Raw genomic sequence first — 22,324 nt, forward strand, 5'->3', positions numbered from 1 at the left:
TATGAGAAAGGTACTGAGACAAGAGCATCGACAGACTGGCTCCTGGGGTGTGGTCCAGGCTGTGGCTGGAATCCTTTCAACACCAGCCTTTCATCAGGAGCAAAGACCTCAGAAGTGAAGAAGAAAAAAGCAGAGAAGTCGAGGCTGACAATTTGTCATCAGTTGGTAGTCTAAGGCAGCATAGGTAGAAAAAGCAGCCTGGAGGTTTAGAAGCACAAAGCTGGTAGAGTGAGGACCATCAGGAGAGCAAAGGTTTAGGTGAGCAGCTCATCTGGAGAAGTCAGGGTCAAGAGTAAAAGCTTAAAGGCATCTGGTGGCCTCTGCCTTCCCACTCCTTGCAGATGGAACTTGCCTGTCATTTTCAGATCCAGCCCTGCAGAGTTCCTGCATCAGTCCTCACTGACAAGACAGTATTTCAGCAGCAATCTCAGCCCCTGACCCAGGGGATTTAGAATTAAGTCAGTGATCTGGGATACAGAGGCCTGGTCACAGTGGGCAGGCTCCCTCCTCTCTCTCAGGTATGATTCTCTTTTGCTGCTCTGCTGGCCCGAGCCCCAGAAGAGGTATGCTGTGTGCTGCCAGATTGGCCTTGTACATGACTTTGTGCCTTCTTTCTATCTTCTGTCTGATTATGTTACCCAAGGCCTCTGAATCGTACCCTGTGGGGGTTTGTAACCTGCTGCCTCCCATCAGCTGCCCATCTCCAGGCATTCATGGATCCCTGGGGGGCCCTGTGGTGGTAAGAGGTGTGTGCTGACTGTTACCCCCCTGCCTGACGGGCAGCTAGATTGCAGCCTGCAAGACCCTGAGCTGAGGACCCAGCCTGCTGTGACCAGGCCTCTATATCCCAGATCACTGACTTAATTCTAAACCCCCCACGTCAGAGACTGAGATTGTTGCTGAAATGCTGTCTGCTCAGCAAGGACTGACGTGGGAACTCTGCCCCGGGCTGGATCTGAAGGTGACAGGTGAGCCCCACCTTCCATAGACTCCAGACCCATGGACGCTGTGAGATCATAACACAGGTTATTTTAAGCTGGTAAATATCTGATAATTTGTTACCCAGCAATAGAAAAAGAACCACCATGTTCGAGCTTTCTGCTGCCTCCTCTGGCCAGGCTGTCTTGTTTGTGTGTGACCTGGTCCCCCCAGTGTCATGTTCTATCCTTCCAGGGCAGAGTGTCCTTCCAGCAGCTGCTCTGGAGTCTGGCTGGCGGGACTTGCGCACCTCAGTGGGTGAGCTCCGCTTCAGAAGGAGGACCCTGCTTCCCAGGCTGCCTTCCCGTCTGTTTGGGCTGAGATGAGACCCAGAGCATGACAATGTCCTCAGAGGAATGTAGCAACTCATCCCCTGGTGGTTTCAGGAACACAATAAGAAATCATGTTTAGATCTCCGAGCCTCCTGCCGATGTTGCTCTTGCCACCCAAGTTCTGAACAAATTGAGAAAAGACAAAGGAGTTGGCAGACAGAGACCAACCTAGCACCTTTCCTACTGATGAGGATGGTATATGAGGAGGCGGGTTAGATCTACAGGCATGGGGGCTTCCGATCACAACAGTCCAGCAACCAGGCAGGCCCAGGCCGAGGCAGCAGGCATGGGGAATGTGGAGCAGAAGGTGGGCTTCCTGCAGTGGGACTGCTCCCAAGCAGATGCAGACAGCAAGGGGCTAGGTACACGAGGCTCTCCCTCACGGCAGAGGCCACTCCACTTTTGCTGAGCAGAAGTGAGGAAGATCAGAGGCCAGAATGGCCCGGCTGTTAAGATTGTTTCTGCATGGAAGAAAATACCAGGAGCAAAGAGGCATCTCCCCTGACTGCCACTATTGGTAAAGGGGAGAAGCCTCAGAGACACGAAGTCCTCTCTGGCTAACCTTGCAAAGCTGGGACAAACCATCCCACCCGCAGCTCAGCTGACAGGCTGGGCATCTTCAATTCCAACAGGAGTGGAGGCAAAGCCAAAATGGCCATAAAACACACCAGTAGATACACTTGCTGAGCACATAGTTCTTAACCTAATTGAGCTGTTTGGTCAGAGATTTCCTGGTGAGGGGAATGTCTATTAGTTACACAGTACCAATTCTTAAAAAAAAAATTGTGGTAATACATATGTTATTTTATATGACATAAAATTTAGTGTTTAGTCATTTTAAGTGTACAGTTTAGTGACAATAAATACATTCACATTCTTGTGCAAACATCACCACTATTCATCTCCAGAACTTCTTCATCTTCCCAAAGTAAAACTGTATCTATTAAGCACCAACTTTGTGTTCCTTCCTCTAGCCCCTGATTATCACCAATCTACTTTCTGTCTCTAGGAATTTGACTACTTATATGTCTGAGTCAGTTCAGGCTGCTATATAACAAAAATACTATAGATTAGGTAGCTTAAACAACAAATACTTATTTTTCACAGTTCAGGATCTGCCCCCGCCTGCATTCATAGGTACCAAATACAGAGTCGACTTTCATAGGATTCAGGTTGTCTGGCCAGTACATGTGGTAAAAATTGCACACTTAGTATTGCCCCCTTGAGCTGAGCATCGGATGCAGTGTTTGACTTGCGTTTAGAGGCCATTTTATATGAAAAATTTGAATCTTTATCAACAAAATCACCTTCAGGATGGCAAGATGCTCACCAGGTGGACTGCCCCAGATGCTGAGACTGTCCTCGAAGATAGCAGAGCCCTAGCTCCACTCCCTGCTCATGCCAAGGCACAGGCCCACTGGGTGCAGGAGGTGGGTGGCACGTGCTGTGACATGGTCTTTTCTCACTCTCTGCAGGTCATAATGGGTTTAATTTGCATATTCACTCTTAAAGGGCATATAATGTGGCTCCACTCTCAGCCACAGGCAGCTGGTGGCAGCTGGTTTTCCTGCTGGTTCCAGAGTCTATCACTGCCTTGCTCCTCTTTGGTCCCATTGGCTGGGAGCACCTTTGCTTTCTGATCTCAGTGTGGCTTTTGGCCTTGGTTCCCCTCCTGGATTAACAGCTCCCAGTGATTTGGCTTCTGGATTGTCGGGGCTGTTTAGCCCTTACGTTGTGGTCTTTTGTGGCGTGGTTTGCTCTGGGGTTAACTTTTCAGCTTGGACTCGTGGACTTTGGGGTTCAAGTTCAAAATGAAGTGCCTTGTCCCCACCTCAGAGTGTTCCAGGCCACCTCTTAGCAGGGGCCCTCTCCATCGGAGGGCCAGGTCAGACACTGGAAAGTTCTCGTTCTTCTGGAATCTGCTTACTAGTTTGGTCCTGGTTATTGCTTTGAATTTCAGGTCTGCGGCTGGGTTGCTCTTTCTCTGGGATATCTTGGTTCCACTCGAGTGAGGAAGGAAGTTTTCCACATCACTTCGGAAACATCTTCTGGGATCTAGGTTGTTGTGTGTACTCTGATGGAGTGTTGGAGCAGTGCATGAGGTTCATTTCCTGAACATCTCTGTGCGCTATTGCTATGCTCCATGCTTTCCCTGCCCAATGGAGGATGGCTCATGATCACAACTCCAGGAGCGTGGCGTTAATATCTCCCCACTGTGCTCAGTGGAAACAGATCCAGATAGCTCAAGCAACTTGCCCAGAGGCTCACAGCTGGTGACCAGCAAATCCTGTTCTGCCTGATTCCAAAATTCATACCTTAACACTCTACCACACAGTGCCCAGCAAAATCCTAAAAGTGGGTAAATCTTATCTTAGTTTCTGTCAGCATCTTTCATCCCTCTACACTCCATCCATGAAGCCACAGCTCAATACGGTACCACATGTTGTCCCAGGCTCTTGGGCAGAACCCTACAGTTTATTCCTTAATTTCTCCCTTCATTCTCAAATAATTTGCCCTGAGGCCATCTCAGCAGGCTTGGCACTGGGCTGAGTAATTTATAGGGAAAAATGACTGCAATGTTAGTAGGAATCTGTGTTTCCATACTCTTTCCTTCTGTTAAAATGTTTGCACTTTAACGAAACTCTAGCTCAGAGGACCAATGGTAGGAATTTGAAATGTGTCGTAACCCTGGAATGGCAAATACTTTTGGATAGGTGTTGCAGCCTGAACTGTGTTCCCCCAAAATGTGTATGTTGAGGTCCTAATTCGCAGTACCTCAAAATGTGGCTATATTTGTATTTAAAGAGGTAATTAAGTTAAAACAATTAAAGCACTAATCCACTATGACTGGTGTCCTATAAGAGAATATTACGACACAATTTGCACAGAAGGAAGATGATATGAAGACATAGGGGGAAAAATGGCCATTGCTAAGCCAACTCCAAAAATGGCCATCTCCAAGCTTAGGTAGGGAGAGGTGTCAGAAGAAACCAACGCTGCTGACAGGGTTGATCTTGGACTTCCCAACTTCCAGGACTGTGAAAATATAAGTTTCTGTTGTTTAAGCCAAGTCTGCAGTCCTTTGTTACGACAGCCCTAGCAAACTAATACAATAGGTCTTGTCAGTATACCGCAAATATCAAGTCATGCAGCAGAGGCTAATGCATATGGGCGGGAACCGCAAGCTCCAGCGACCCCTTGGCGGGGAGGGGAAAGGTACTAGCTCCTTCTTGGCTTCCCACCACTAAGTGCTGTAAGGAGCCGAGAAGAGCTTTGTGGTCAGCACATCTAAGCACTTTGATGGGATATATGAGATCAGAGACATCGTAATCACCTTCCAGGAGCCAGACAGAAAGGCAGGGTGATGGAGTGGTAGGAACAGCTTGGAGCCAGGCCTGTGTAAATCCAGGATCTGCCATTTGTGCTACACAACCAGGACCAGGTCAGCACCCTCTCTGGGCTGTGGTTTCCTAAGACAGGAATAACAATGCTGACCTCATAGGGCTGCAAGGGTTATGTGGGCGTTCCACATTATCAGGAACACATGTCCTTCAGGAGCAATCAGGAAATGAAATCCCATAAAGTGCAAAATGGGCTGGGTGTGGTGGCTCACGCCTGTAGTCCCAGCGCTTCGGGAGGTCCAGGCAGGAGGATCACTTGAGGCCAGGGGAGTTCAAAACTAGCCCCAGCAACACAGTAAGACCCTGTCTCTGCAGAAAAAAATTAAAAATTAGCCAGGCATGATGGTGTATACATGTAATCTTAGCGACTTGGAAGGCTGAGGTGAGAGGCTGTCTTGAGCCCAGGAGTTTAAGGTTGCAGTGGGCCATGATTGTGCCACTGTACTCCAGCCTGGGCAACAGAGACCCTGTCTCAAAACAAAAAAAGTACAAAATGGCAGAGTGACCCTATGGCTGTCTTTCCTTATTCTCAGATTAAGATAATTCACTGTGGGTGGCACCTGGCGTTTTGCTCACATCTCAGCCATACGTCCCAGTGTCAGGAGGTGCAGGCCTGGCCTTCCTTTTCTGGAGCCGCAATTTAGGACTTGTCCAGTCTGGGCCTCATTCTCACCCTATCAGTCACACATAGACCCGGAGAGGCAACTCTGACCTAGACAACAGCGAAGTTAATAAAAGATATGAGAATAAGCCCTTTGTGATTACTATGATGGGAAGGAAGCAATGCTTGCTCTTTTCAGCCCAACATACACTAAGAACCAGACCAAGCATGAGTCTGTTAGCCAGGAATGGCCTACTGCCATTGTCACCACTGCTGGGCCATGTGGCCTGGCAGAGGGGAGCAAGCTGACTTCAGGTGAGGTCTGGTGAGAATTCCCAGGTCGCAGCATGCAGGAGACTCCAGGGCCAGCAACCCACTGGGGGCTCCAGTTGCATTTGCCTCTTGCCAAAGAATTGATATGAGCCATAGCAGGTCATGGGCATGGAGGACACTGGATGGGTGACTTTGGCTGAGCCTCAGAGGGTGACCCACCCTCATCCTCAAAGAAGAAAAGCTGATTGGCAAAAACAAAAACAAACAAACAGAAACCAACAGTGGAGAGCACATCTTTTCCAACAGACAGAGCCAGTCCGAGGGAACACAGAACCTTGAAGCTCAGCAACAGAGTCTTAGGGAGCTGGTAGGGAAGGCAGTCGGGAGACAGCCCTTTGCTGGCAATAGTGGGAAGACACATGGGCACTGTGGAGGAGGCAGAAGTGCTGGCAGAGAAAGAGCGACAGGGCTTCAAGGAGCTTCAGTAATTTAGTGAACAGGTGGACATCAGGCAGGAAGCAAGCACAGAAAGTCCAAAATGTCCTTGAATTCAGGAAAGTCCCCAGGCCAGTCTGATTTCACTAAACCAACGCTTCCATCGCCCCCATCAGTGAATTATTTAAGAAGCTATTTCCAAAGTGTGGCAGCATGGACATTATGTTGAGTGGAAGAAGCCAGATAAAGGAGTAGGTTTTCTATAATTCCACTTATGTAAAATTCAAGAAGAGACAAAACCAGTTTATGCTGGTAGAAATCGGAACAGTAATTTTCTAGCTAGGGAGGGGAGCTGTTGCAGGGGATTGGCTGGAACAGGAAATAGAGTGTTCTGAGGTGATGGAAAAGTTTTCTATCTTGATTGGGTGGTAGTTGCTTGGGTACAAAACTCAATGAACAGTACAGTTGAAATCTATGCATTTTATTGATTTAAATCGTACTCTGATAAAATTAACTGATATACACACACACACGCACTTACTTCCAAGTACCTGCTATGTATAATTCATTGTGATAAGTGTCTATATGTTACAAGCAAACCAAAACAGAACCTGCCCTAAGAAAGTTTACAAAGAATAATAGTAGAGACAAGATAAAAGACATGGTCCACAAGTCATAGTTCAAGACAGATAGTGATAGAGTCCCCAAGAGAAATAGCTATAAAGTGATATCAGTAGCCAGAGGAAGGAAGAAGGCCTCTGGCTGGAGGGACTCATTTGGCTTCATAGAGGAGGCAGCACTTGAGCTGGGCCTTGAAAGAGGTGGGCAAGAACATTCCAGGTAGAAGAAAGAGCAAAATAAAGGCAGAGTGGCAGTATGGCTGGGAAGCGGCAATAGTTCAACCTGCTTGAGATGCAGATCATGAGAAGAGAGCAATGACAGAAAAGGTTACAAAGCAAGTAGGATCAGTTTGTACAGGACCTTGAATGTCAGGCAAAAGAGTGAATTTAGCTTGGCCAACATGGCGAAACCCTGTCTTTACTAAAATATACAAAAATTAGCCAGGTGTGGTGGCACACACCTGTAATCCCAGCTACTCCAGAGGCTGAGGCATGAGAATCGCTTGAACCGGGGAGGCAGAGGCTGCAGTGAGCCCAGTTCGTGCCACTGCACTCCAGTCTGGGCAACAGAGCGAGACCTCGTCTGAAAAAAAAAAGAGAGAGAGAGAGAGAGTGGATTTGAGCAGAGGTGTGATATTGCTATAATGTACAGGTTAGACCCGGGTGGAGAGAGTCTAGAGGGTGGGCCTACTTTTCACAGTCATGTAGTTCCTTGCCTTCCAAAGAGTGATCCATAGACCAGGACCATTGGCATCACCTGGGAGCTTGCTAGAAAGGCAGAGTATCTACCAATAAGACCTAGTGCATCAGAATCTGCATTTTAACAAGATACATGGATAATTCTTAGGCAAATCTAAGTTTTAAAAGCACTGATCTAGATGTTAAAAGCACTGGTATGGAAGTGAGATAATGGATTTGTCTTCCATACCAGCAGGGGGATCTGAATCAGTCCTTTGCTACACCAAACGCTGAGCCCAACAGGGAATATAGGTAGATAATTGATCTTCATGTTGCTGTTTGACGTAGCAGGAAGAACAGTTCACTCCTGGAGGCCCGCAGAAGAACATGTGAAATCTCAGGGTGAGGAAGGGGTAAACAGTCTAAAGCAGAAATGCTGTCACTCCTCCATTTCATGTTGGCATCTCATCATGAAGACCTCTGTGGATTAGTGATGCTCATCATCATTAGTGATGATGTGGATCAATGCTCTTGGGCTCTGGTGAGTGGAAGCCAAGATTATTTTATCTGAATAATTTATCATCCCCCAGCATTAGAGATTGAAGATGTGGCCAGGTACTATTGAGTTCTTTCAAAGGTTATAGACCCTTCTGATAGTTTCTTGGCTGCCATTTTTAGTTAGGTCTCCATATGCTTTGCCAGACTTGGTCAAGATAATTCCACTTAAGGAAAAAAAAAAAAAAAAAAAAAAAAAAAGCTACTTTTGTCTGAACCGTCTGTGAATTCTCCTGTTTTGAGTCTCCACTTAGCCAGCACCTTGACTTGTCAATGATGAAGAAGCAAGAGGCAAGGAAACCATGGGCCCATCCCACTCAAAGGCTGACTCCCTTCTAGCTGCTTCCCAGTGGTTCTGCTTCGTTGATGATCTTACATCACGTTCCAGAGAGTGATGGAAGATTGACAGAAAGGATGTAACCATGAGCCATTCCGAATATACTAAGAACTTAGTGAAGACATAGGGATCTATAACTTCTATCCTATTCAGACTCACAGGGAATGTTCTGGAGATAGGTCATGGTTCTCCTTTAACTACAAATCTGGCATCAGGTCTCAGGGAATGCCTGACAGCTTCAAAATAAGTCATGAATCTAAATAGCAACAACCAAACATGCTGAGTTCGGACTCCCAGGCTATTCTTGTGACAAGTATTAGCAGGAGTGCTTTAATTGCTAGCACCTGGGAAAAACAGGCACTCAAGTTCTGTTGTGAAAAGACCAAGCTGACAGTCAAGAGACCTCACCTGGGCATGAAGATCAGTTCTCCTTCTCTTGTTCTTCCTCGTACCAGCGGAATGACTTTGTGAGTTATTTCATCTATTTGAGTCTTAGTTCCTCATTTGCACAATGTGAACAAAAACAGCATTGCACCACTGGGATTTTGTGAGAATCACTGAGTGTTCTGAAGCGGTTCAGCCACATTAACACCAGAACCTACTGATGAATTCCAGTTCTGTAAAAGAATCTAAGTAGCCCAAAAAGCCCTCAATTAAATACATAAGGAATCCCATTCCTTTTGAACAAAGAAGCAAATAGGCTTTAATCTCATTGAAAGAGTAGTTTGGGAGCATCTTTTTTAAAGAAACCAGAAATAGAAAATTATTTTGAGTGTGTCTTTAGGTGAGGCATTCTTTTCCATTACCCGGCCTACCATATAGAACTGTCTTCAGAGCACTTAAGAAAACCAAATCTAGAGACAGCACAGGCAGACCTGTCTTGTCTGGAACACTCAGAACCTGGACGATGCCTGCTCTGGCCCCTGGCCTCTCATAAAGCAACTCTCTCCCACAGATTAAGAATCTTTCAAGAAGAGATTTTTGTGGTTCTCATTTGTGCTATTGCTGTCAGGTTAGAATCTTTGCTCTTTCTCCTGCAAAGAGGGAGAAAAGTGATTACAAGACTCTTTTGCTATCCTGTATTTGGGAAGTTGCTAGCCTGAACAACCTCTAAAGATCTTCCAAAAGCAAGATTCTGAGACGTTCAGAACTCTTACAGACTTCTTGGCATACATTAGAATGTGCAAAGAATACCTCCAGTGTCAGCAAAAAACAAACAAACAAAAGACCCAAACAAAAACAACAACAAAAAACCTTTCCAGGAATAAGCCATTCAAAAGAAGTTGCATTCTTTTGGAGAATCTCAGAAGTAGTTTGAGAGAAATAAGATTGATCTAGAAAGATGATTTTCCCATTCACGTAGTCACATTCCTGCTTGAGAATTTATAATGATCTGTCTGGTTTCCTATTTCTGTATGTATTTATTCATTCACCAGTAAACATTTGTGGAATGCCTATAGGTATATAACCTATATAACCCTGTAGGTTTATAGCAGGAACACGAGAGGGATGTGGTCCCTGCCTCATAGTGTATACTGCAGAACCTCAGTTCTGATAGCCCTCTCCTAGACCCTGGAGTTCATTCTTTGCCCAATCAGAAGGAATTTAAAATATAGTCCCATAAGATTATAATGGAGCTCAAAAATTTCTATAGCCTAGTGACATTGTAGCTGTTGTAAAGTCATATCACACTTACTGTATTTTAAACATAAGTTTTGCATAGCTGGAGTGTACAGAGTTTGTAGTCTATTGTAGTAACAACCTAGGCCTTCACATTCACTCACCACTCACTCACTCAGAGCAACCTCCAGTCCTGCAAACTTCATTCATGGCAAATGCTTTATACAAGAGTATCTTTTTTTTTTAACCTTTATATCAAATCTTACTGTACCTTTCCCATGTTTAGATACATAAAATATTTACCATTATGTTTCAGTTGCCTACAATAATCAGTACAGTAACTTGCTGTACAGGTTTGTGTCCTAAGAGCAGTAGACTATAGCATATAATCTAAGTGTGTAGTAGGCTACACCATCTAGGTTTGTGTAAATGAACTCCATGAGTTCACATGATGAAACTGCATAAGGATGCAGTCTTGGAATGTATCCCTATTGTTAAGCAACACATGACTGGACTCTAATATTCCAGTGACTCATCAAATCAGCCCTGCTCTAATCTTAAAAGCTGTTGGTTCAAGTAAGTAGCTCCAGCCTTCCCTTTGAAGTCTAGCAAAGGAGGAACAGCATGATGGATAAGCTGCCTGGGATCTGTTAGGCCAGGGCTCAACCTTGGCTCACCCACTTTCTGACTGTGGGTTGGGGCTTAGGATGAATTACATAAGTTCTCTAACCTTTAGTGTCTTATCTGTAAAATGGGTATGTTAGAAGGCTTAAGCAAGCTGAGTTTTGAGAAGTGCCCTGTTCAGGGCCCCCTACAGTGAGTATCCAATAAATAAATGATGGCCATTATTACTATTATTCCCCTGTTTAACTGGTCTTGTCCTATAACCTTGTACTTGAGTCCCCATCCTAGTACTTTGGCCTGTCTGAGACTAGCATCTTGCCCTATTCATTTAACACAATTTTTCTCATCACTTTATATTATGAAATTTTCAGGCATAAAGAAAAGTTGAAGGAATTTTAAAGTGAACATCCATATACCAACCACCTAGACTTTACTATTTTTTACTGTCTTTGTTTTATCACATATGTATCTATTTTTCCATCCCTCTATTCATCCATCAATCCATTTAACTTTTTTCTTTTGAGGTAAATTTTACAATCAGTGCAATGCTCAAATATTTAAGGTTATGATTTGTTGAATTTTGGTAGTTGCCTAAATCTGTATAACCCAAACCCCTATCAAGGCATAGAATGGTACTGTAATCCCAGAAAGTCCCTTATGCCAGCTAATTCCCACCATTCCTTCCTCCCCAGAGGCACCATCACTCTGATTTTTTTGGTATCATCATTGTTTTGATGGATAGCTCTCTTTTTTTTTGTACATTCCTTTTGCTTATTCTAGATTTCAAATAAATGTAATTATAATGTATAGACAGTAGTACATACTCTTTTTTATCTGGTTTCTTTCACTTAGCATGGTTTTGAGATTCATTGATGTTGTTTTGTGTATTAATAATTTGTTCCTTGTTATTACTGAGCAGCATCACATTATACGAATATACTGCAGTTTGTGTATCTGTTTTCCTATTGATAGATACCTGGGAGTTTCCTAGTTTTGGATATTACAAATCTGAGCTTTTTAAATGACTATATATTTCATTTCACTTGGATAAATGCCTAGCATAGAACTTTTGGGCCATAGGGTAAGTGTATGTTACCTAGCAAGAAATTGCTAGATACCACTATACCTCCACCAACAATATATGAGTTCCAGTCACTCCACTTCCTCACCAACATTTGTGGCTGTGTTTTTAATTTTAGACATTCTTGTGGTTATGTGTTGGTATGTCTTTAGGTTTTAATTATTTGCTGCTCCCTGATGACTAATGGCATTGAACGATATTTTACATCCTTATTGGCCATATGTATACCTTCCTTGTAAAGTATCTGATCATATTAATTGACCACTTTTTAGTTGTCTTTTTATCATTGGATTATAGTTCTTTATTCATCCTAGATAATCGTTTTTAGTTGTGTGAATGTTTTATCCAAGTCAGCAGCTTGCCTATTTGTTTTCTTAACAGTCACTTGATGAGCAAAAATTTTCAATTTTGATAAAATCTACCATTTTTTTCTTTCATTGTTGTTATTTGCTGTTTCCTATCTAAGAAATGTTTTCCTACTCTTAAGTTTTAGAGATATGCTTTCCCTTAAAAACTGTATTATGTTTATGTTAACTGCTACGTTCAGGTTATGCACCCATCATGTAACATTTTCTGTTTGATGGGAGGTAGGTGCTGAGGTTTATTTTTTAGCATGTGAGAATCTAGTTGTTTCTATATAATTTATTGAAAAGGCATTCTTTTCTTTATTGCATTGCTTTGGCACCTTTGTGGAAAATCAATTGAACATTTGCTTCTGACCAAGATGATGTAACAAGTACCAGACGGACCGCTGAGACTTAAAACACTAAAAACCTTAAGGAAAATCTATGAACCGATGGCTCTTACCCTGGGCAACAGGCAGCATGAGAAAGTCATCCCCGTGACAGGAGAGGCGAGTGAGGCGGCCCGCGACGGCCCCAGCTGGCTGACTGGAGAGTCTCTTGAGCTGCAGCGCTGGGTGGGGGACCCATGCAGAGCCTGGTCGTGTCCCAGCTGAGGAGGCCGCATGGAGGCCCCGGAGGCCACAGCCGGACGCAGAGGAGCGAGCGCCCGGGACCCGGAAGTGACCCGGAAGTGGGCGCTCACAGCCGCGGGGGTGGGGCAGAGGCCTTCTGGGCGGGTTCCCGGTGCTTCTCGTGGGGCCCGCGCTGCCCTGAGGTTTCTCAGTGTCCCTTCCCCACCTTGGCCTTCATGGGCTGACTCTGCATCCGCGCTCGTTGCTACTCTGTGTTAGGCTCGTGGTGGCTTCTCTGCTCTTCCAGTCCTGCCTCCCAGCCTCCTCAGGAGCCCCGACGGAGACCTTGGAAAAGAGCTCGCGTGTGAGTACGAATGCCCGCTCCTTGTGTCTGGGACTAACGTTGTTGCGCTTAGGCCACACTTAAGAATTTATTACCATTTTAGCTGTTTCCTTCCAACCTGCTTTTTCGGGCAGCCATGTCCTCCTCCATCTCTGACAAAGGTGTGTCCCCTTTGGTCGGAGGCACTTGTCAGTCTTTGGAATTGTGTTCACTTCATTGTCTCGTAGCCTCACCTCCTCAGATGGGCTCAAGAAAAGTTACGATGTTTTAGAATGTCAGGCTTTTTCTTGTTGTTAGAATGGAAGCCACATCCTCCTAAGCGAAGTGGAACTCGGCCTCATTCATTTTAACAAACATTTACTGAGTGCCTTGCTTCTCAGGCTCTGCACATGCAGACGGATGAAACATGGCCTTCTCTGTCTGTTCGCAGACCATCTACTGAATCAGACGAGGAGCTGTCACCGCAGGATGTGGTCATTGTCTTTGTTTATGTCAATTGGGCACCCGAGGCTGTCTGGGACAGCCAAGAGAGCTTTCATCTGGAAAGTAAAGCTCATGTGAGTGTCTTGCAGAGAAATAGAGGTTTCCAGGTGGGCAAAGGAGGTGAGGACATCCTAGGCAGAGAAAACACCACACCTATAGTCACAGTGGGATGAAAGAGCAAAGCTGTCCTCATGAGGGCCTGGTCCTGAACCCCAAGTTTGCTGCTGGAGCTCCCTGACAGTCACCAGCCATCTAGATTTTATACCAGACAACTCCCCACCACAAACACAAGCCTATGCAAGTGGGCCTTTCAGGGATCCTGTTGTCCTTGTCATAGCTTTATTATACCCTCCCATGATGCAGGATCCCTGAGTCTTTGTCAGCCACTCTCCTAGACCATGAGCTCCTCAAAGGCGGTGATGGTTTTATACATCTCTGCATTCCCTGCACCCAGTTCAGTAGCTGGCTTGGTAGAAGCTCAGGAAGTGTTGGATGAACTGAAATCAAATAATGTTCCTGAATGCCCCATCAGGGTGTTTGGATCACTCTCTGGCTGCTGTTCCTCAGATGTGAATGCACCCCTAAAAAGCAGGGTGTCTAGGAGGTCAACATACAGATTTCATGGTTATTTTGTTTGTTTTTAATTGAAGCAGGTGGCAGAGGGTAGGGACCATCTTATTCCAGGCTCTCATTACCTCCTGGAATTTGCAAGTCTGGTCTTTTCTAAATGTTAACTTTTAGTGAGCTGAATTATTCATTCATTCCCCTACCCCGGTGACATTTTGATTGCTGCATTCACTGTTTAAATTTTGAATGATCTCAGATTCTATTTGAGCCTGCCTCGGACGCAGTAATAACTGCCACAGGAGAACAGAGAATCTCTTGCTCTGCAACAATGGTTTCAACTGTAATTTTACAAAGCAAGTAACTTCCGCTTAAACCAAGGAAACAACAGAGGAATCTGTTTTCAAATGTGACATTCTTTCCCATGGGAAGTGCTTTCAAATGTGTTTTGGTTCTGCCTTTTGCTTTTGCCTGCCTTCTTGTCTCTCACCAGGAGAACAATGTCATATTTTGCTAGAACATAACTATCTTGGGTATATGGGATAAAAGGATGACTTGAAATAAAAAACACTAAAATTTTCTATTTAGTAGTTAATTGTGGGAAAGTTAAGACTATCAAATGAAAATATAAAGAATAGTTTATTTACACATGGTTTAGTACTTACTCAGATGTTTAAAATAAGTAAAAAACACACTTATAGTTATGTTTATAGTTTTGGTTGCAGAGCTGAGGGAGAAATGAAATCTGGAGCATTCAGGCAGGAAAGCCTAGGAATGGCTTCAGATAAGTCACAGTGAAGCTGGTTCTTGAAGGGTGTGTGAGAGCTGACAGGGGAGGGCTGTCCAGCGGAAGAAACAGCGAGTGCTACGGTGCAGGATTAGCTAGTTTCTCTAGTTTAATCTAACCAATTGTAACTAAATACCTATTTTCGTCATATCTCCTTTTTATGTACTTTGAACTTTTCCCTTTGTTTTTAAATGAAACTACCCTACCACCTCAAACAAGAACTCTTCTCAGATGATGGGTCTGTGTTACTGTCTCCTTCCCTGTTTGAACTCTCAGCCTCGTTTCTGTTTGACTCCCATTCCTTTTGTGATTTGACTTCACATTCTTTCTCACTACCCTCCTGAAAACTTCTTTCCCCTCTTGCTGCCGTCTGGCTTCCTCTGGCCCCTCCCTGTCTGCCGGTGTGCAGTGAGCATGCAGTTGGAAGGCTCCTTCTGAAGATGGATGGTGGCAGGGTCTGAAAATGGAACAGACAGCAAATAAGCTCACGAATCTCTGTTAGTATTTTCATCAGTAATACACGTTTAACAAGTTTTTGTTGAATACCTACTATTGAGACAGACATATGAACAAAAATTCTCTAATATGTTGTCCAATTATGTGGGCTGATAAGTTATACTAAAACATATTAAGTATTAGACATAAAGTGCTCTGGAACCTCAGAGGACTTCCCTTTCAGGAGGTCATGGAAAGCTTCACAAAAGTGATGATCAGGGCAGATCCAGGTTTAGAGGGGTCTGAAGCTTTTGAAGGTTGTCAGAATCAAAATGGAGTCACTTGAGTTAAAATCTTGACAAATGGGGGCAGAGAAGGCCATGAAGGGAGGGTTCTCACGCATGTGTGCCTCATAACAAGAACAGTTACAAAAGATGGCAAAAACTGCAGCCTTGCACAAAAGCCATAGTAACCTTACACAGAAAATACCTCTGCATGGACGTCTATCCAGCAACTGCCTGTCTCAGCTTGGACTGATGCCACCCTTGTTATTGAACCTTGTAGGCAAGCATACTTGATTCAAAATACTTGATGTATTTCTTCTCATTTTGCCTTTAAAAACTTCCCCTTTGGTTGGGCGCGGTGGCTCATGCTTGTAATCCCAGCACTTTGGGAGGCTGAGGCAAGTGGATCACTTGAGGTCAGGAGTTTGAGACCAGTCTGGCCAACATGGTGAAACCCCGCCTCTGCTAAAAATACAAAAATTAGCTGGGTGTGATGGCATGCATCTGTAATCTCAGCTACTCGGGAGACTGAGGCACGAGAATTGCTTGAACCTGGGAGGTGGAGGTTGCAGTGAGCCAAGATTGCACCACTGCACTCCAACCTGGGCGACAGAGTGAGACTCCATCTCAAAATAAATAAATAAATAATAAAAACTTCCCCTTGCTCCACCCTTCTCGAATATGCACATAGTTTATTATGACATTCACATTCTCATTGCAATGCTATTCCCAGATAAATATAATTTTCTTTAGAGAGTCTCCATCTCTGTTTGTTATTTAGTTTAAGATTATATCATTTGGATGGCCCTTTAACAAAAAAAACCTTAATCCTATGATTTTACAAAAATACAAATGTCCACATGGATACCTTGCTAAATCTCTCCCGTGGTCTTTGTAGAGACCTGTGGAATTGAGAGGCCTGAAGCTTAAATTTCATTGGCTTTGAAGTAAATCTTCCTCTGGAGATGGCATTTGCATTGAGTTTGGAAGGTTGTCTAGGAGTTTACCAGACAAAGAAGGAAAGAAATAACTTACCTGGCAGAGCTAATAGTATTTGAAAGGGCCAAAGACATGAAAAGCATGTATACCACAGCATAAATTGCATGGGGTTGAGTGATGGGAGATGACATCAGAGAAGTGGTCCTGATTGAAGATGACATTGATGTACTGAGGGGTTCTGATTATATTCTACATCATATATGATTTAACAAAAGAATATTGTGACCACATTTGTTTAAGACAACTTTTTAGGTATAGGATGAAGAATACGTTTTCACTGGAAGTGCTTGAAATTCTTGGTGATTGATATCATCTAATTGCTGAGTCTTGGAATTACTGTCCTGAAGTTTCAATCAATTAATTAAATCTATATGTTTCAATATAAATAGATTTTGGAAACATACAGTTAAGTGGAGGAAGCAAGTTGCAGAATATTGAAACGGTATGATATGTTTATGTAAAACATTTTATAAACCCTACACAACCATACCACATTCTGTTCATGGATACATATGCCAGAGGCTCACAGGAAGCTAATCTTATATTTCCTCTAGGAGCAATGGTTTGGTATTTGAGAATTCAGTGTTTGTGGTAACTCTGTGGGACATAAATACCAAAAGTAATGCGAGCCAATTATAATTTTTATAATATATAAATGTTAATAGATTTTAACTATTCATTCTGATGGTGGATACATAGGTATTGTTAATTATTCTGTTATCTATATTTGGTTTTTGAAAAGAACATTTGCTTTGGAATGTAAGCTTAGGATAACTTAAACATTTTTTCTGTCTTGCTATGGATATTAGCTAGATAGGTACACTCACAGTTCTGACCAAAAAAACAAAATAAATAAAAAGGAGGGGGCAGTGGATTTCTAATCAAGGGTTTCAAGAAAGAAAATTGCTAAGGTGGTTATCTCCTGTACTGCATGAACCTTGCAGTCTCTGCATAGTCTCATTAGACTTGGATCTCACTTGCTTTTGAATCTGTGTTTAGATTGGCATGAGGTCCTTGCAGGATTCTGACCCTGTCTCAGCTGGCGGAACTTCACCCATTTGTCTTCCTCTTTGTAACACTGAGTAGATAAAAGTTCCTTGGAGCCAGCTTTTGGAGGGAAGAAGAGAAGGCAGACCGAATGAGCCTCTCCCTTGTGCACCAGCCAAGACGTGGCTTGTGGCTCAGCATCCCTGCTGCCGGTGAGGGCAGCAGTCAGACACAGGACTCTCGGTCCCTCCAAGCTGCTTAGATGGTTGCCTTTTAAGTGCACACTTCATATGGAAGCCAGCAGGTTGGCTTTTCATCTTCACAGGAAGGAGAAAGAAGTTGCTCTGTCCCTTACTCCCCAAATCAGTGATTCTTTTGAGTATTTAGTAATGAGAATAGGAAGAGAATTCCCTTCTGTCTGGCTGTTTTGGAAACAGATGCTGCACTCTCTTAAGTCTATTCTCAGTCTCCTATATAGTAACACAGCACACATATAACTTCCTTATTTTTTCTTGTTTTATATATCTTTTTCCCTACAGTATTTTCAATCTTCAAAGAACAGGTAGTATATTTCAAATATGCTGCTTGTTAAACTGGGCAGTTTACCAAAATGCTGCAGCACAACAGAAAGAATATTTGTCATTTTCCTGATGCCTGAGTCAGCAAGAGCTTTTGGGGGATAGAATATATTTGGTTATTTTCTGGGGTCTAGTGAGGGTTTGTGACTCCTTTGCACAACTTATATTTATTAAGCGTGTTCAATGTCTCCAGTACTATGGGAAATCAAAGGCAAAAATATCAGAGAATGTTCCTGATTCTTTAAGTTGAAATAATTATAGAATAAACTTAAGTCAGTGGTTCATGCGGCTGCAAGGTCTACCATATAACTACAGTATCATCAGTGGCCTCCGAATCTTCCTCTTCACCCTAACTCTTCAGTTAACCTATGTGGCTTCATCTTCTGCATTGTTAATGATCCATTCCATAAGTAAGCCTCACTGTCCCTTGACTTTCATATGTCAATGACCTTCACTTTGACTGCCTTTCAACCACCTGTTCCTGGGGTCATATTCGTCATTGTGTCTTTACCTGGAAGTGCTCCATCTCTGAGATCTTAAACTTGAGTGTTTGCACGGGCCTTTTGCAGAGACTGCTAGAAAGCCTTCATTTGCCATTGAAGGGTACGAAGTTGTTCAGAATAAAGCCTGTATTTTCCAGCCTCCCTACTAGATGGCTGTGGTGATCTGACTAAATTCTAGCTCAGTGGGATGTGAGCAAAAGTGGTGTATGCAACTTCTGAGAACTGTCTCCATAGAAAAGGGGCAATCTGTTCTTTACTTCTTTCTTCCTGTGAGGTGGAATAAGGATGTGATGACTGGGTCTTTTTTTTTTTTTCTTCCTGTGGATTTTATTTTTATTTATTTATTTATTTTTTTTATACTTTAAGTTCTAGGGTACATGTGCACAATGTGCAGGTTTGTTACATATGTATACTTGTGCCATGTTGGTGTGCTGCACCCATCAACTCGTCAGCACCCATCAACTCGTCATTTACATCAGGTATAACTCCCAATGGCATCCCTCCCCGCTCCCCCCTCCCCATAATAGGCCCTGGTGTATGATGTTCCCCTTCCAGAGTCCAAGTGATCTCACTGATTAGTTCCCACCTATGAGTGAGAACATGCGGTGTTTGGTTTTCTGTTCTTGTGATAGTTTGCTAAGAATGATGGTTTCCAGCTGCATCCATGTCCCTACAAAGGACACGAACTCATCCTTTTTTATGGCTGCATAGTATTCCATAGTGTATATGTGCCACATTTTCTTAATCCAGTCTGTCACTGATGGACATTTGGGTTGATTCCAAGTCTTTGCTATTGTGAATAGTGCCGCAATAAACATACGTGTGCATGTGTCTTTATAGCAGCATGATTTATAATCCTTTGGGTATATACCCAGTAATGGGATGGCTGGGTCATATGGTACATCTAGTTCTAGATCCTTGAGGAATCGCCATACTGTTTTCCATAATGGTTGAACTAGTTTACAATCCCACCAACAGTGTAAAAGTGTTCCTATTTCTCCACATCCTCTCCAGCACCTGTTGTTTCCTGACTTTTTAATGATCGCCATTCTAACTGGTGTGAGATGGTATCTCATTGTGGTTTTGATTTGCATTTCTCTGATGGCCAGTGATGATGAGCATTTTTTCATGTGTCTGTTGACTGTATGCATGTCTTCTTTTGAGAAATGTCTGTTCATATCCTTTGCCCACTTTTTGATGGGGTTGTTTGTTTTTTTCTTGTAAATTTGTTTGAGTTCTTTGTAGGTTCTGGATATTAGCCCTTTGTCAGATGAGTAGATTGCAAAAATGTTCTCCCATTCTGTAGGTTGCCTGTTCACTCTGATGGTAGTTTCTTTGGCTGTGCAGAAGCTCTTTAGTTTAATTAGATCCCATTTGTCAATTTTGGCTTTTGTTGCCGTTGCTTTTGGTGTTTTAGACATGAAGTCCTTGCCCATGCCTATGTCCTGAATGGTATTACCTAGGTTTTCTTCTAGGGTTTTTATGGTTTTAGGTCTAACATTTAAGTCTCTAATCCATCTTGAATTAATTTTCGTATAAGGAGTAAGGAAAGGATCCAGTTTCAGCTTTCTACTTATGGCTAGCCAATTTTCCCAGCACCATTTATTAAGTAGGGAATCCTTTCCCCATTGCTTGTTTTTGTCAGGTTTGTCAAAGATCAGATGGTTGTAGATGTGTGGTATTATTTCTGAGACCTCTGTTCTGTTCCATTGGTCTATATCTCTGTTTTGGTACCAGTACCATGCTGTTTTGGTTACTGTAGCCTTGTAGTATAGTTTGAAGTCAGGTAACATGATGCCTCCAGCTTTGTTCTTTTTGCTTAGGATTGTCTTGCCTAAACGGGTTCTTTTTTGGTTCCATATACAATTTAAAATAGTTTTTTCTAATTCTGTGAAGAAAGTCAGTGGTAGCTTGATGGGGATAACATTGAATCTGTAAATTACTTTGGGCAGTATGGCCATCTTCACAATATCGATTCTTCCTATCCATGAGCATGGTATGTTCTTCCATTTGTTTGTGTCCTCTTTTATTTCACTGAGCAGTGGTTTGTAGTTCTCCTTGAAGAGGTCCTTTACATCCCTTGTAAGTTGGATTCCTAGGTATTTTGTTCTCTTTGAAGCAATTGTGAATGGAAGTTCACTCATGATTTGGCTCTCTGTTTGTCTGTTACTTGTGTATAAGAATGCTTGTGATTTTTGCACATTAATTTTGTATCCTGAGAGTTTGCTGAAGTTGCTTATCAGCTTAAGGAGATTTTGGGCTGAGATGATGAGGTTTTCTAAATATACAATCATGTCATCTGCAAACAGGGACAATTTGACTTCTTCTTTTCCTAACTGAATACCCTTTATTTCTTTCTCTTGCCTGATTGCCCTAGCCAAAACTTCCAACACTATGTTGAATAGGAGTGGTAAGAGAGGGCATCCCTGTCTTGTGCCAGTTTTCAAAGGGAATGCTTACAGTTATTGCCCATTCAGTATGATATTGGCTGTGGGTTTGTTATAAATAGCTCTTATTATTTTGAGATAAGTTCCATCAATACCGAATTTATTGAGAGTTTCTAGCATGAAGGGCTGTTGAATTTCGTTAAAGGCCTTTTCTGCATCTATTGAGATAATCAGGTGGTTTTTGTCTTTGGTTCTGTTTATATGCTGGATTATGTTTATTGATTTGCATATGTTGAACCAGCCTTGCATCCCAGGGATGAAGTCCACTTGATCATGGTGGATAAGCTTTTTGATGTGCTGCTGGATTCAGTTTGCCAGTATTTTATTGAGGATTTTTGCATCGATGTTCATCAGGGATATTGGTCTAAAATTCTCTTTTTTTGTGTGTGTCTCTGCCAGGCTTTGGTATCAGGATGATGTTGGCCTCATAAAATGAGTTAGGGAGTATTCCCTCTTTTTCTATTGATTGGAATAGTTTCAGAAGGAATGGTACCAGCTCCTCCTTGTACCTCCGGTAGAATTCGGCTGTGAATCCATCTGGTCCTGGACTTTTTTTGGTTGGTAGGCTATTAATTATTGCCTCAACTTCAGAGCCTGCTATTGGTCTATTCAGGGATTCAACTTCTTCCTGATTTAGTCTTGGGAGACTGTAAGTGTCCAGGAAATTATCCATTTCTTCTAGGTTTTCTAATTTATTTGCGTAGAGGTGTTTATAGTATTCTCTGATGGTAGTTTGTATTTCTGTGGGGTCAGTGGTGATATCCCCTTTATCATTTTTTATTGCATCTACTTGATTCTTCTCTCTTTTCTCCTTTATTAGTCTCGCTAGCGGTCTATCAATTTTGTTGATCTTTTCAAAAAACCAACTCCTGGATTCATTGATTTTTTGGAAGGTTTTTTATGTCTCTATCTCCTTCCGTTCTGCTCTGATCTTAGTTATTTCTTGCCTTCTGCTAGCTTTTGAATGTGTTTGCTCTTGCTTCTCTAGTTCTTTTAATTGTGATGTTAGGGTATCAATTTTAGATCTTTCCAGCTTTCTCTTGTGGGCATTTAGTGCTATAAATTTCCCTCTACATCCTGCTTTAAATGTGTCCCAGAGATTCTGGTATGTTGTATCTTTGTTCTCATTGGTTTCAAAGAACATCTTTATTTCTGCCTTCATTTCGTTCTGTACCCAGTAGTCATTCAGGAACAGGTTGTTCAGTTTCCATGTAGCTGAGCGGTTTTGATTGATTTTCTTAGTCCTGAGTTCTAGTTTGATTGCACTGTGGTCTGAGAGACAGTTTGTTATAATTTCTGTTCTTGTACATTTGCTGAGGAGTGCTTTACTTCCAACTATGTGGTCAATTTTGGAATAAGTGCGATGTGGTGCTGAGAAGAATGTATATTCTGTTGATTTGGGGTGAAGAGTTCTGTAGATGTCTATTAGGTCTGCTTGGTGCAGAGTTGAGTTCAATTCCTGG

The sequence above is a fragment of the Theropithecus gelada genome, chromosome 18, assembly GCF_003255815.1.
Source record: "Theropithecus gelada isolate Dixy chromosome 18, Tgel_1.0, whole genome shotgun sequence".
NCBI classification, from domain to species: Eukaryota; Metazoa; Chordata; class Mammalia; order Primates; family Cercopithecidae; genus Theropithecus; species Theropithecus gelada.